The sequence below is a fragment of the Ips typographus genome, linkage group LG11 (assembly GCF_016097725.1).
Source record: "Ips typographus isolate SLU linkage group LG11, UJ_Ityp_2.0, whole genome shotgun sequence".
Classification (NCBI taxonomy): Eukaryota; Metazoa; Arthropoda; class Insecta; order Coleoptera; family Curculionidae; genus Ips; species Ips typographus.
Genome location: NC_138432.1, coordinates 2,023,030 through 2,040,752, shown reverse-complemented (window position 1 = coordinate 2,040,752; position 17,723 = coordinate 2,023,030).

Sequence of the window (17,723 nt, the reverse complement as noted above, 5' to 3'; positions counted from 1 at the left end):
GTTATAATATCAAATAACGCCCTCTATCGGCGGCCGTTTAGGTCACAACTGTCATTATCAGAAGAAACCTAAAAGCCCAAGAAATGCTCTTTTCAATGATACCAAATTTATCCAAATGTATTAAAGACGTTTCGAAGTTACAGGCATTTATTTAAAACAACATTCAAATACCCCCCACCACTTTATTTCGGAAGATAGAGAAAAATGTTTTTTTCAAAAAATGTTCGACTTTAAGTTAACATTAAAACGCAAAAACTTTTTTGTTACATTCATTGGGGAAAATCACAAGAAACGTAACTTTATGTAATTCAAGATGGCGCAAACGCCCTCTGGTAGCCATCTTGGAAACTTGAAAATAATTTCCAGCATTTTCCCTTGCCTACTTAACCTATAAATTTTTTTACCGTAACTCTCTACGATCATTACCTCGCTTATTTGCCCACCCTGTACAGGTTTTATTTACAGTAGGATTTTTATTTACAATTTTAGGCAAGCACACTTTTACGTTTGATATTATATTTACACGCTTGTAAAGGTAGTAAATGATACTCCGGCAAGTTCCCTGTATTCAATATATTTTTGCTGAATAATTCAATTATATTTATGCATTACACTCTTAGTTAAATGTTAAAAAACGAGATGTTAAAACACGAGAAAACGTACCTCAAATCAGTCGACCAATGTGACTACTGTCTTTTTACAAGGGGAGAGACAGAGAGACCCATGTTATGACGAAATAGTGAAATTAACAAAGTTAAATAGGTGAACAAAGCTGTAACATTTAACACATGTAACTATGAATTAAAAAGATTATGTGAAATTTAATAGTTACCTCATTATGGAGAAAAAATAACTATAGCACATTAAATCAAAAAATTAATTAAAAATTAAACAAAAAAAAAACTTAAACTAGACCCATTTAGGGCTGGGTGAGACCCTAGGGGGGAAAAAAAGAGCTTAACACTTGTGCACCGTCCACAGAAGAGGCGATGAAACAGGAAACAAAATGGAGGTGCAAAAATTTTAAAAAATTTCACATTGATAAGCCGTTAATTCGAAGGCAGAGGGGGAACCGTTAAGAGGGGGTTACAATAAATAAAATCAATAACTTAGCTGACAACAAGTAGATAGTTCTGCAACCCACAAAGCAATTGAGGATTAACAATAGAACGGTTAAAAACCCGCAACCATTCATACCGCAGGTAGTGAAGTTGAAAGTAAACAATGCACCAAACCAGCAAACAGGTGGACAACGTGTTAAGCCAGATGGGGGTGGCTAATAGGGGTTCAAACAGGGTGGTAAAACTCGAAGAAGTGCCGACACCGACACAAACCACGGTGAGGGAGGGGATGGTGAAAGAGGAGGTGTTAGGGTTGTGTAAAAGGGTATGTGATGAATTAAAAGGTTAAGGACCTAAAAAAGGAGGTTGATGTATGGTTAAGCTGATCATTCAGGCAGGTGCACCCACCATCACCAGAAGCCTTGTTAATCTCAAGCACCTCAAGGTGGTTAAGGAGGCTGCCCTTACCACACACATGAAGAATCTTGAAACCCTGTTCGGTGTTGAAGGTATGATCATTCTGACGAAGATGTCGAGAGAAATTAGATTTCATGTAAGTGGTATTTAGGTTGGGGTAGTTGGTGAACTTCAAGTACTCCCGAGTGTGTTCATGAATGCGAGTGGCAAACTTCCTGCCCGTCTGACCAACATAGAGGGCATTACATCCTGGGGTACAACAGTTTGCCACTCGCATTCATGAACACACTCGGGAGTACTTGAAGTTCACCAACAACCCCAACCTAAATACCACTTACATGAAATCTAATTTCTCTTGACTACTTCGTCAGAATGATCATACCTTCAACACCGAACAGGGTTTCAAGATTCTTCATGTGTGTGGTAAGGGCAGCCTCCTTAACCACCTTGAGGTGCTTGAGATTAACAAGGCTTCTGGTGATGGTGGGTGCACCTGCCTGAATGATCAGCTTAACCATACATCAACCTCCTTTTTTAGGTCCTTAACCTTTTAATTCATCACATACCCTTTTACACAACCCTAACACCTCCTCTTTCACCATCCCCTCCCTCACCGTGGTTTGTGTCGGTGTCGGCACTTCTTCGAGTTTTACCACCCTGTTTGAACCCCTATTAGCCACCCCCATCTGGCTTAACACGTTGTCCACCTGTTTGCTGGTTTGGTGCATTGTTTACTTTCAACTTCACTACCTGCGGTATGAATGGTTGCGGGTTTTTAACCGTTCTATTGTTAATCCTCAATTGCTTTGTGGGTTGCAGAACTCTCTACTTGTTGTCAGCTAAGTTATTGATTTTATTTATTGTAACCCCCTCTTAACGGTTCCCCCTCTGCCTTCGAATTAACGGCTTATCAATGTGAAATTTTTTAAAATTTTTGCACCTCCATTTTGTTTCCTGTTTCATCGCCTCTTCTGTGGATGGTGCACAAGTGTTAAGCTCTTTTTTTCCCCCCTAGGGTCTCACCCAGCCCTAAATGGGTCTAGTTTAAGTTTTTTTTTGTTTAATTTTTAATTAATTTTTTGATTTAATGTGCTATAGTTATTTTTTCTCCATAATGAGGTAACTATTAAATTTCACATAATCTTTTTAATTCATAGTTACATGTGTTAAATTTTACAGCTTTGTTCACCTATTTAACTTTGTTAATTTCACTATTTCGTCATAACATGGGTCTCTCTGTCTCTCCCCTTGTAAAAAGACAGTAGTCACATTGGTCGACTGATTTGAGGTACGTTTTCTCGTTTTTTAACATCTCGTTTTTTAACATTTAACTTCTGTTACACCAAGTAAAGTGGGTTATTCTTGTAGCTCCTGAAGATGGTCATTTATGTGACCGAAACTTGTTGAGCAGACCTTACTATCTAAGGTCATAATAAAGTATTGTGGAGAAGACTGTTTGTCATTTCCTTCCTTTCGTAAAATAGTTTTAGTTTTCAGCTCCGACATTTCGTTTTTTAGTAGCCACAACCCTTCTGAAACTAATGATGTGTGATATACCCTGTATTTGTGCAGCTGCAATGTTTTTTTTAACAATCCAATACTTAATAAAGTTCAATTTTTTCATATTTTGATTATTTGAGCTTACCATTTTCTATAAATATGGTCTCAGATGGAAAGTAGTGCGTACATTCTGTGAAAGTAGATTTCTAGTTTCTAATGTTCAATGTAGAAAATAATATAAAAAGTTTTAAGTGCATATTGTGCAGCCTGAGCACCCTACTGCAACGTCACGCGCCTTATCACTTTGAGGAAACAAATTCAGCTGATTAAGCCATCTAAGCCATCTTCCATCTGTTGTTATGTCAACTAAAGTTCGAATTTGTCACTTTGCTTTTGTTTTTATTATGTTATATCAAACAGATTCCCATGCTGCTAAAATAGTTATATTTTTAATTTTAATACAATATTTCAATAATAGTTGAAAATTATACACTAAAATCAAGTAAATGTATATTTTTTGAAGGACATAGAGCCTGCTGGTCTAAGTAAAATTATAATGCCAATTTCAAACTTAACCTAGGTATTTAACCCTGCTGATGCATCATTACTACACATTTTTCTCGTCTGGTATTTTTTAAGTATAGGTCAAGTAGCAAATTAGGCCTCTCTTACAAAAATGTATCTGGTATATGCTGAATACTTCACTACTTTTTCATGTGAGAAAGCATAACTTTTATGAAGAAATTGACTTAAACAAGGCTCAAATTACCCACCAAGAAGTACTACATTACAACAGTGTATAAAAGAGCCAGTTTTAATGTTAGTTAACTATTTTTACTGAAATTGACATTAAAATGAAAAGCATTGCAGTTTTCATTATTGTTTTATGTTAACACAATAATCTCAGCAATAATCATCATTATTCACTTTACTAAATTGCATTATTGAACGTCAAATCAATATGTATTATATTTAGTGTTATCTAAAAGCATGTTTAAAGTAATAGTAATAATGAGGTAGTCTGCAGTGAATACAAATGATGAACTCAGACACCGCTTGCATGATACATCTTATGAGTACTATGATTATAAAGCAAACACCTTTGTGTGGTTGCAGTGTTTTTAAAACCAAGTAAATTCTTCTGAATTTTTAGATAATTTCATTATTCAAGCTATTCCCTTTCTATAAATAATATCTCAGATAGACAGGAATTAACCTTAAGGTTGATTTGATTATTTTAATCAGAGTAAACTATTTGGGTAGCTACAAAAAGTATCTTGTAAAATGTAACACCCTGCATATTATTGAATTTTTGAATTTACTCATTGATTGATTGATCAGGAAGACTTGTTACATCTAGCGTGCACCGTTTTGTGATCTTTGTTTTTTATAAGCTATGTGATAATATCAGTTTTAATTTAGGCTGGGCAATTCATTTCATTTTTTAAAACAAAAATTAGAAATGTTTTTTTTTATTTGACTATGCAGGATGGAGCATAAATTTGTGGCAGATAAAATATGGGTATTTTTAAATAGAACCACATTTTTTAATACATTTTAAATTCTACACTTAATTCTTAAACTTTTACACTATACAGGGTAATTCAAATTCGACCCTCACCATTTTGATCTCGGAAACCATAAGAGATACGAAAAAGTTTAAATTGGGGCAAAGTTAGCTGAACGCGCGAAAAAAAAGGCGCAATTTAAAGCTGAACCAAATGCCGTTTTAAAAATTTTGATTTTCCGATTACTTCCGAAGATATCCGAAAAAAACTGAAAATTTGATGAATGATTTTTTGTTTTTATTTATTTCTAACCTTATTTGAAGAGATATCTCAAAACTAAAAGCATCTTTTCATTGCCACTTTTCTCCAGCTATTCGATGATGGATTCAAATTTGCCACATGACGTTTCGTTTTTTGGCAGTCATCATCAACTTTCTTTTTTCTTATGGGCGCCATATTCGATTTTTAGCCCATCAAATATTCTTTTTTTTTTAGTTTTATTCTGATTTTGGCGCAGTGCAAATTTAATAAAACTGTAATTTTAGTTTTTTGTTTAATATAAGAAGGCGAAATTTAAGAAAATACTGTATAAAACACGTGACAAACCGGTGTATTAACTCGAAGAACATAAGCCACTTGCTACGCTCGTGGACCTATGTTCTTTTCGTGGATAAAACATGGTTTAAGTCACTTGCTGTATAAATAACTATAAACTTGCACTTAACATTATAAAAAAATGAAGTTTGGAATAAAATCAAGTTCCTAAAATGATGATATTTCTCTTGAAAATATAAATGAGCGGTTTAAGTTACAGATAATGCTAACCAATCTCTTCTTCTGATTAACCTAAATAGTTCAGCATAGCTTGTATAATAATAGCATTTTGTGCGGCGGTTTCTTTTCTAGATACATTTTTAACTATGCTTGACTTGCTTTAATGATCGTTCGAATTTTCGTGTTTGACAAGTACTGTCAAATAATGACATTTTATAAAACGTACTATTTGGTGGGGTAAAAATCGAATATGGCGCCTAATCGAAAAAAGTTGATAATGACTGCCAAAAAACGAAACGTTGTGTGGCAAATTTGAATCCATCATCGAATAGCTGGAGAAAAGTGACAATGAAAAGATGCTTTTAGTTTTGGGATATCTTTTCAAATAAGATTATAGAAATAAATAAAAACAAAAAAATCAAATTTTCAGTTTTTTTCGGATATCTTTGGAAGGACTCGGAAAATCGAAATTTTTAAAACGGCATTTGTTACAGCTTTAAATTGCGCAACCTTGCCCCAATTTAGACTATTTCGTATCTCTTATAGTTTCTGAGATCCCAATGGTGAGGGTCGAATTTGAATTACCCTGTATACAGGGTGTTACAAATTCGTTAAGGAAACGTTGCGCATTTTACTGCTAAATAATTTGGTAAAGAAAAATTAAAATTTTTTTAATATATCCGGAGTAAATTCCTAAATAATCATTAATAAAGTGATAAAAACAAATAGAAATTTCACTTTTTCGGTTTTTGTCGGAAATCTCCGAATGTAATAAAAAGTTTTAGAATTTTTTTTAGGTATTCAGCTGAAATCGGTTAAAACACGTTGACGTTTTTATGTTCTTGTCGTAATATTATTTTCTTTGTTTCAGATATTCTCCCGGTGAAGCGAGATGCATAAAAAGTCGTACAGGGAAACGCTGGAATTTTACTAATATAAAGATTGGGGCGCGGGTTGTGTAGTTATTTGCTATTTCGATTTGCTGTTATAGCATATGCAGCATTTTCCTATCCACTTGACAATTGTCATTCCTTTAAACGTCAATCTACGCATGGCGAACTGAGTAACTGTGCAGAAGTTGACATTGGCATTGAACCAGACCAGCAATCAGTCATTAATATCTATCAAACGTACAATTTATTTTCCAACTGATTAACATCCTACAGCAAAATTAACTTTTTGTGTCTGCCCAGTTCCGATTTATATCGAAGAATCAACCTTATATCACGTGTGTTTTCTAAGAATGAACCAGAATGTTTATTATTAGAACTTTAAAAAAACCTCGTTTTTAATGTGTATACAAACTTGTTTGAAACACTCTTTGAGAAAGAAATATAAAATCAATCTTTTTCACATGACTTGAGTCATGATCCGATGATATTCGTTGGGACTTTGAAACTCAAATTTTTACGGAGCGAAGTAGTGTCCATGTTACTCGCAGTGGAGGTGAAATCGTAAAAGTGGTGAAAAAACACGCAACCTTCTCCACAATATATTTATTACACCCTCAAAACTCAGCTGAAAGTCAAAACGCCTGACATGTTTCGAGCATATAGATGCTCATCTTCAGAGGCTGTAAAAATCTTAATCTACTAAAGATCTCACCGCATAAGTGTAAAACGTACCTTAAGTTTGGTAAATATTTTATTTTGTACTTTCTTTCTAGACGGGGATGATGTACCTGATAAAATGATTTTGTACCTTCATTTCGATTATTATTGCCTTTTTCTAAAATTTCAGTTTGATGTTTATAAGATGTTATATATTTTACGACGGATTTTTTGAAATCTGTGATCGAGATGGTTTCTTGTTCATTTTGTTTGTACAACATATCCCTTAGAAGCATGAACAAAAATTGCTCTTTTTTACCCATGTTGCACGTAAAAAATAAAGTCATAATTTTCAAATTTCAAATTTAATACCACTATGCCTGAAAGTTATTCTCACTTTTAACGAAAAATGTATATATTTATTTAATTATCTTACCTTCTGATGGTATTGTTGAAAACATGTTCTCGACTTTGACAAGCACAACGGTACTTTGCATACTGAACAGGTCCACTCTGTTAGTAGTATTTGATTCGTCTTAGTGCTACATAATGCACAGCGTCTTCTGGTGCTTGTTTCTGGCTGATGGGCAGAACTTTCCAATCTAATTTCCGAAGACACGGTTGCTTAATGCTTTTTAATACATAGTGGAGAATTAACCCTAGTAGTTTTTAGCTCTACTAGTTTCTCGGCAACTAGTCCACTGACTACGGCTCTTCTGAAATCTTTATGAGATATCTGTTGCCCATTTTGTTTGAAAAGTATATATGAGTTCACTACACAACTGTCAATAAAATGAAAAAAAATACATTTACGACTTCGTCGATCTAATCCAAAGTTTTACTTAAGTTGATCCAATTTTTCCACAAAACCCATATTCATGTCCAATAAAATACGGGGACAATTTATATCTTGCCCATTTCTCGATTTTCGATTCACAGTCGAGAAAATTTAAGGATCGTGATAGTTAGATAATAAATGCACGCTTCTTTTGTTTTTCCACTTAAAAATTTACAAACCAGTGTCACTCATTTTCTAGTCCGTGTCTCCCCGTTTTAGTTCTTTATCTGCTCTCATCTGTAGAATATTTTTTCTGTTGGAAAGAACTGTACCACATGTCCAAATGGCATTGTTTTTAAGATCCAGTAGTAACCTGTATGAACAGAAATAATTGTCTATAAATAGACAATGATTTTTATGTTCCAAGCCTTTTATTAAGTCTTTGACCACTCTTTCTCCTAGGTTTTTCTCAGTTTTATCTCCTACCTTTCCCGTGTAAATTGCAAACCTGTACAAATAGCCAGATTGATCCGATAAAAAGCAAGAAACATTTTCTTGACTGAAAAGCGACCGAGTATTTATGTGCATTATAATATTTTTACTTACATTTAAGGCCATTGAAAAATGTGATGTGTTTTCGCTCTCACCAACACACGTCCCATTTTACACCACACATACCGATAACCATGATTATTCAACTTACGTGCTTCAGCAAGGAGTTTCCGAACGTGAATAGGCAGATCATCATTGATATATATCCTTCGATTACCCCCATCCAGACCACATTCAATAGATGACAGGTTGTAGTTCTTGCGCTTCAAATGTTCCATTAAGTCAGATTTCAGCTGGGGTGTCGCAAACTCCACCAAGACCGGCTTTCGCTGAAGCTCACTCCTCAGCGAGTGCACACTATAATCTGCAGTCCCGGCGACAAAGTTGAACTTGGAGAAAACCTTTAAAACTTCATCGTTGCACTTCTCGCCACCCTCCAACACAACGATTATTATATTATTTGCCTTTTTTAGAATTTCATTCTTATCCGCAGACTCCCTAACAGTAGCAAGTTCCCCCTCCAATAAAGTCAATCTAAGAGCAATAATTTTTTAGTGTTTTTTGAACTTTATCTACCAGATTGTTATTAAAATTAATTCAAGTTTCGAGCTCGTCCAGTCTTTTCATAAGAACAGTTATAACATCCCTATTTGACGGGCTATTCTTAGACAACTCAACGTTCTTGGCTTTAGACAAAGACCGCCGACTCTGAGAAGCGACAGGCTCCTCGTCAGAGTGGTCCGAATCCGATAATGATCCAGTTGAATCCGCAGCATCGTCCTCACGAAAGCTGTCAAGTCATATTCCTTATAACTCAACTTGGTACAGCCTCTATGTTACCATCCGGCGCAGTCTCCATGACACAAGATACTCTCTTGCGTCTTGGTGATATTATTATTGCAATATTTGCATTTAACTACCCAAGTAACATGATTACGCCCTCACGACGTTTTGTAGAAGTCTGCTGGTGACGTAGATGACCAGTTTCAGATTTAAACTTATGTCCTACGGACGTCGCAGAGGAGGCAAAATGTCACAGCCCAAAGACGTCACTATATCGACGTCACATAGACCTACTATGTGACGTCTTTGGGACGTCATTTTGGCTTAGTTGCGGACGTTTATCGGACGACCTGCTAACGTGATCTCGACGTCCCACAAACGTTACACTTAAATACCACAGACGTCACTTGCACGTCCTTCAGACATGTTATTCGAGCTAAATTGAGCTGTTTAGAGCAAATGTGGTTCAAAGTCATATTACTATTTGGGCCATATTTGCTCTTAGCTATCAATTATCCCCAGTAAAATGCAGGTCAGTTCTAGTTTCAAAGTAAGAAAATTTTTATAACATAAAATACATATATAAGATTAGATACAATGAAATAATAGAGTTAAGATCTCTAAACAGCAAATTAAATTTATTTTTGAGAAACAAATTCCAAATATACTATTCTGAAATAGTAAACTACCCAACTTTCACTACAAAAGATACTTATAGTATTTTGTCAAAAATAATGTACATGTACTTTTTATTTCATATCAAGATAATATGTATACAAGGTAATTCAAATTCGACCCTCACCATTGGGATCTCGGAAAGAGAGAGATACGAGAAAGTTTAAATTGGGGCAAAGATGCGCAATGTAAAGCTCAACCAAACGCCGTTTTAAAAATTTCGGTTTTCCGAGTACTTTCGAAGATATCCGAAAAAAACTGAAAATTTGATTTTTTGTTTTTATTTATTTCTAACCTTATTTGAAGAGATATTCCAAAACTAAAAGCACCTCTTCATTGCCACTTTTTCCCAGCTATTCGATAATGGATTCAAATTTGCTACACGACGTTTCGTTTTTTTTGGCGGCCATCATCAACTTTCTTTTTTCTTATGGGCGCCATATTGGATTTTTAGCCCACCAAATAGAACGTTTTATTCTGATTTTAGTGATCTAAATAACAAAATTATTCAATAAAAACTAATTTTACCTTAGTTAGCTTTGAGTTAATAAGACGTTTTATGAAGATTACTTGGTAGTACTTGTCACACGCAATTCGCCTGAACATACTTAGTCACAAAGGTGTACACGTGACTTAAACCGGTTTATTCACTCGAAGAGCTTAGGCCTAAAAGTGGTTTAGCTAAGGCTAAAAAATGGTTTAAGTCACTTGCTGTATAAATAACTATTAAATCACTCTGAATGACATTCGCCTGTTTACAGATGTAAAAAAACAAACATCAATGTTACATCTACGGGGCACGGTGCAAATTTAATAGAACTGTAATTTTTGTTTTTTTTTAATATAAGAAGTCGAAATTTAATAAAATACTGTATAAAACACGTGACTTAAACCGGTTTATTCACTCGATCAAATATGAATGAATAAAAAATGGTTTAAGTCACTTGCTGTATAAATAACTAAACTTGCACTTAACATTATAAAAAATAAAAGTTTGGCATCAAATAAAGTTCCTAAAATAATGATCTTTCTCTTGGAAACATAAATGAGCCTTTTAAGTTAGAGATAATGCTAACAAATCTCTTTTTCTGATTAACCTAAATAGTTCAGCAATGCTTGTATAATAATATTTTCTGCGGGAGTAGTATATTTTATAAAACGGGCCATTAACTCAACGCCAATAACTAAATTTAAATTGTTGAATTATTTTGTCATTTATGAAGCAAATCATAAGTTATTATACATCACTAAAATCAAAATAAAACGTACTATTTGGTGCGCTAAAAATCCAATATGGCGCCCATAAGAAAAAAGAAAGTTGATGATGACTGACAAAAAACGAAACGTCGTGTGGCAAATTTGAAACCATCATCGAATAGCTGGGAAAAAGTGGCAATGAAAAGATGCTTTTAGTTTTCGGATATCTCTTCAAATAAGGTTAGAAATAAATAAAAACAAAAAATCAAATTTTCAGTTTTTTTCGGATATCTTCGGAAGTACTCGGAAAATCAAAATTTTTAAAACAGCATTTGGTTGAGCTTTAAATTGCGCAACTTTGCCCCAATTTAAACTTTCTCGTATCTCTTATGGTTTCTAAGATCCCAATGGTGAGGGTCGAATTTGAATTACCCTGTATATGGAAAACGGGATAACATAACAATAAAATAGAAAAGTATGTTTTGAATGTGATACATTAAAGAAGCAAACGTTACATTCTAAACATTTACTTTTGTATTACATTGTTTTACTTTGAATTATGACATATACACTGTGACAAACTTTTATAAATGTAAACTAATCTGCAAACAGAATATGTAATTATTAAAAGTTCTTAATTATGAAATGGTTCTATCTAAAATACGGGGTCCATGCCCATTTAATATTCCTACAGGTTTATTTTTTATCCAATCGAAACTAAATTGTCAGACTTATACAAGGTGTTTCAGAAAACCATAGTGTTGTGGCCATGTTGTCGTTCTATTATTGCATTTTTGAAATTTCCATTTGAATATTACACATTTTTCACACGCATATGACACATCTCTAGCGTGCACCGTTTAAGAAAAAAATGTCAAAAAAATCCAAAATTAGCATTTTAGAAATCCGTTGGAAAATCCGTAAATCTAAATAAATTAAATTACTTTTATATTTTAGTTTTCCAAAAGCTATTGAATGTTGTACATTTTATGTTAAACTGTTTTTTTTTTGTTTTCGTCAATTTTTTTAAAAGTTTAAGAAAAAATGTCATAATTATTTTTTGACCCCAGAAAATTGATGGCCAGGAAATATGTACAGTTCTCTCACCATACATAAGTTGAGGATCCTCCCCACGAACAAACCTAAATCTTCTTACGTTTTAAAAATAAGCATGATCACTAAGCATCCATCGAATGTATAAGTGGGAATGAAACATATGCATTTTCTTTGTTTTCAATAGTGAAAAGCATACATTTGCCTAAGACACTTTTTATTGATTTAATATTTGATTGATTGATTTACGCGTAGAAATTAGTCGATAAAGATTGAACTATTCTTATATTTAGTGAGTCTGACTTGAGAGGATATTCATAAAAAGAAGTGTATATTTCAAATTGCTTACCATATAAAATGACAGAGTGTTTTTGATCAATTATTCTGTGGACTTCAAACACCTTATAATTATTTAATAAGCAATAAGAGTCAACTGGATTAGAACAGTGTGTAAATAGACAAAAGTTTTGATATTTAATCTTTTCCGATTTTTTTAATTGATTTGCATCAAGTTTGATTTGAAAGTTAGAATGTAATGAAAATTTTATGGAAGTAACTTCATTTAATCGTCAATAGATTTGTTGCAAAGGTTTGTTCTTTGACCGGACAAGTTTTTTTAATTGACCCAAAAAATTTTCAAATGGGAATGCGGAAAAATTGTAAGATCTAACGACTTACCTGTAAGGAAGTTTGATCTAAATTATACGAGCGCTCCTGTCCGAAATTATTACACACGTAGTGCCGTCTGTTTCCCGAAAAACCGTACACCTGTTCAGAGAGAAATTAAAAGAATCGGCAACCCCGTCCGACCATACCCCAAGTCTCTACTCAACCTCCGGCAATAGTCATTCTCGTTTGGGTTCATGAGGATTTTGAGATCGCACTAGGGTGAGGGTAGTCATGGGCGGGAAGTAATAATTTCGGACAGGAGTGCTCGTATAATTTAGATCAAACTTCCTTACAGGTAAGTCGTTAGATCTTACAATTATACTTCGCACTCCTGTCCTTCAATTATTACACACGTAGATGTTTAGAGATTTGCACACTGCGATCTTGAAAATCCGGGTAAAGCAGTCAATCAAGCTTAGTTTACATACAAATTATATTGATAAATGCAAACAGGTAAAAAAGGAAGACTTATTAACCTCATCAACATAAATATTGTTAACAACAGATAAAACAAAATATTAATTATAACAAATAAAATGAACTACATTTAATAATAATAATAAACCGAAATCTTTTCCATACCTCAATCTTCAAACCACGTTTGAAGCCTGAAGTATGGCTTTATAAAAACCATCTTTTGGCTCAGCTAGTGGTCTGTTGTAGAACTTTGAAAACGTCTCTGATTTTTCAGTCCAACCTGCCCGTTTCCGTATCTCGTCTACCTGCATCCCCCCTCTGAGAGCAGCGGAAGTTGCTGCATGTCGAGTGCTGTGGCTGGTATAAATACTGGTGTTTATACCACTTCGATAAAGAGTAGATTTAATCCATCTACTAACGGATTGTCGAGTAGCCGCATGAAATGGTTTTTTAAACGTTAATAAAAGTTGGCTTTCTCCTGGTGGTCGAAAACTAGATGTTTTTTCGATGTAGTACTGTAAAGTTCTTGCTAAGCATAGATTGTGGTTTTCATGGAAGAACGGAATTATCAGCAAAGGTTGTGAATTACCCAATTTTGTTGTTTTGATTTTATCTGGTACTAAAATTTCTAGTCGATCTTCAAATGTTTTGATATTGTGAATTGAAATTTTTGCTAGTGTTTGCACGCGATGAGCAGACACTAGTGCCAGTAATGTAACTGCCTTAGAAGTTAGATCCTTGACAAAGTTTCTAGTGGATGTAGCGCTTCTAGAAACTTCAGAACTGGGTGAGGATCCCAGGTAAACTCATATTTTGCCTTTGGCGGAGATTTGTTAAATACACCCTTCATGTATCTCTTAAACAAATGTTGTTCTTGAGGTGTTATGTCAAAAACTAAACTGAAGGCTGCTTTGTGGCAGTTTACTGCTGAATATGACTTTCCCTTGCTGGCTTCAATATTTAAGAACTTTATCACTTCGGCTATGTCATAAGTAAAGGGGTCTAAGTGGGACGTGGTGCAAAATTCCCACCACTTCTTGTATGTGACACCATATTGCTAAATGGTTTGCAAAGACACAGATTTTAATAAAATGTCTAATGCGTCTGAAGGGTAGCGTCGTAGAAACGCTGTCCTGACAAAAGTCCTGCTACCAGGGAAAGGCTCTGCCACTGTGGGTGCGGGTTTCTGAAAGGAGATATCAACATATTCGCATCAGGGGGAAACGCGTGAGGCTCCTTCAGCAGTAGTTTCCTAATCACTGGATACCAGGGTTGGCTTGGCCAATATGGAGCTATCAAAATTCCAGTGCCCTTGTCTGTAATAATTTTGTCCAGTACTTTAGTAACAAGACAAAAAGGTGGGAAAGCGTAAAAGAAAACCTGTGTCCATGATATAGTGAAGGAATCTACTGCTGCTGAGCCTGGGTCTGGTTTCCAAGATATATACGTGCGACACTTAGCATTGGAAAACGACACAAAAAGATCTATCTCGGGATACCCATAAAGACTACATACAGTAAAGAAACAAGAGTTTGACAATTCATATTCCGTATCAATGTTTGAATATCTGGATGCCGAATCCGCTTGACTATTCTCAAGAGTGTTTATATAAGATGCGTGTATTAAGATTTTCTTCTTTTCACAAAATTTCCACATTCTTCGAGCTAAATCGTTTAGCAATGGCACCTTTGTTCCCCCCATGTGGTTAATGTATGCAATTGCTGTAGTGTTGTCTATTCTTAATAATATGCTGCAATTTGAAAGGTGTTTTGAAAAAGATCTCAAACCGTAAAAGGCAGCTAAAAGTTCAAGGTAATTTTTGTGTTTGGACTGTTGAGTGCGCTTCCAAAAACCACACGCAACATTTGAAAGTACTACTTTTCCTTTAAAACTGAAATTTTCTAAGACCCGCAGTCTTAACTAGTTCTAAGCGTTTTATGTAAAGCCAGCCGTATTGAACTGCAGGGCATGCTGCCACTAAACACCTGATCAGTGTTGCTAGATTGTGCAAAAGAAATTATCGCAATAGCCGGTTGAAATTATCGTACGTTATCGTACAAAATCTAATTTTCATCTAAAAACTATATTTTTCGGAAACTTGAAACTAAATGATGTATGTCATTTGTCATTCATTGTCATGTAATACTTTATATTTAGTCCGCCTCCTCTAGTCAGGACTCCCGAATAGTAAGACAACTCTTTACTTCGATAACCTAGTTTATTCTGTCCTAGTCATGTTTTAAAATACATTCACCTGGCTCGCGCTTACTGCTGCCTCAGCGAGTTTACAATTATCGCTATGTAACACTAATAACTAATAACCACAATATACAGGGTGTCTGCCACATACTGCAGTCATTGTGATTTCGAAGTTCAAATTTTAACCTCGAAATCACATAAATTTATTATTAGTATTTTTATTTTATTTCTAATGTGGGGTCTCTATGTCCGAAATAAATTAATAAATTAATTTCAAGTGGTTTATTTCATCAATTTTTAAACCTAAGTAATGGGGACACATAAACTTTCTTTCTAAATTAAAATGAAAAAATAAAACAAATAAAAATGTTATTGTGATTATGTGATTAAATGTTATAGATCAGGGCACTAAATAGGCCGTTGCACGTCATCAGTGAGTTTGACGTTTCCAAAATGCATTCATTTTGCTAAGCGATTAGCCGCGCGTTAGCGCGCTCTCTTTCTAATCCGCAGTGATTTAAGGAACACAGATATGACACTAACCTGACCTTCTTAATCTCGATTTTTATCGATTTGGGTGCATTATTGCCAGTGTGTTTTGTTTACTATTTTGCTTTTAGAAGCCAAACATATAGTTTTAGCAATTTTTTCATGGATTCGGAATAAAAGTCTATTAACAAAATTAGTTATTAAAATCTGTCTGTAAAAAAAACTGTTAAAACTTTTGCATAGGAAATAGTACATATAAACTTAATGTAAAATTCGCGTTTTAATGATAAATAAAAGCATCTGGCAACGCCACGCGTTAAACGTCAATGACGTGCAACGGTCTATTTAGTGCCCTGATCTATATCAAAAATAATCTCTTCTTCCTCTTCTAAGTTTTCCCGTATGAGGTTGGTTGTAGGGATGCACGATTCATTAAAAAGTATCGATATGCAGTATCGATTCGAATCGAAGAGAAGAGTATCGATATATTAAAAATCAGTATAAGAAAAGATCGATTTCCAAAATATCGATACTTTTCGATTCGTGATATCTCGTCTTTTCCATTTACCGCGGTTTGCACCGTCGTACTTGAAGCCAAGCTTAAGTTATTCTTAAGTGACATTTTTTTATCTGTATTGTCAGTCAAAACCCTTGAGTTCGACGGTGTAAATAGGAGTAAATAAAATAGCACAAGCTTACACCAGATATTTATTTTTGTTAAAATGTAACACAACAAAATAAAAAAACTCTAAACAAACTAACTCTTATTCTCATTTCAAATTGCACTTTGTTGTTGTCTGTTTTTAACTTTTATTTTGAAGTAATTATTGTGTTTCAAAGGTTTTGACAAACTCACTTTAAAACAAAGAATCAACATATAACCACATACATTAAAAATTCCAGTCTTCTATCCCTAGAGAGTTAAGAAATAATAATTTTGATAACATTTTTCCCGAAAGCCGATTTCGAGATTGTGAAATAATGTTTCCCGCTTTCGAAAATAGTCGTTCTGAAGGAACTGATGTTCCAACAACTGACAGATATTTTTTTGCAAGTTGTTGCAAAATGATTGAAGTATTAAAGTTTTGCCAGTAGATAAATGGATCTGAATGGTCTAAGGGCATCGTTGGACTGTTTAAATAAAATTTAAAATCGAAATCCAACTCACCCGTAGACTCAGATCAATTTTCTGTAAGTTTTGAAGCCAATTCATTGTGATGAGCCCATATACTGTCGTCTTTGGTAACAGCTGTTCCCATTGATGTTGCTGCTTCACTAGTTGATGATTCTTTTTGAAACTCCTGAATACACTTATTTATAAAAGTAACGGCACTAGCACAAGCCACAGGTTGGTTAAAGTGCAGTCGTTTAAAACGTGGATCTAAAATTGAGGACACTGCTAACAGTTTGTTGTGCTCTATGGATCCAAAGCGTTTGGAAACTTCTTTCAATGTAATAACTTTTAAAGCTTCTCCTTCTTCAGTGACAGGTGTCAATATTTCTATTTTTGTTAGAAGGCAGTTAATCGTAGGAATAATTTTACTAGATGTCAAGTAGTGTTCCCCACATATTTCTCTAGAAACTGATTCAATAGGAGATAACACATCTAGGAATTCTTTTATTTTTTCTAAGTCAGCGGCATCCACTATGACAGGTGACTTAGGGTTCTTTAGTAAAATTGGTACAATATAAGTGTACAGTTTTGTAAACCTTTCCAACATGTAAAACTGAGAGTTCCATCTAGTCGGTACTGACTGTAGAGGTTTTAAAATATTATTGGCAGGTTGAGCTTTTCTTAACTCATCCGCTGCATGGACACTTTGTTTAAAATAAGTTACTATTGACTTTACTTTATCTATGATATGTTTTACATGTTCTACCTCCTCAGTAATTTTTGATGCCACTAGATCCAGCGTATGAGCAAAACAGGGTAAATGACGGTTTTTGCCAAACTTATCACAAACAGCTTTTACAATATTTGCCCCGTTATCTGTAACAATAGCTGTAATTTTGGTGTCTGAAATTTGCCAATCATTACAGATGGAAATCAGACAATTTCCTAAATATTCGGAATTATGTCTTTCATTTAATTCGAATATTC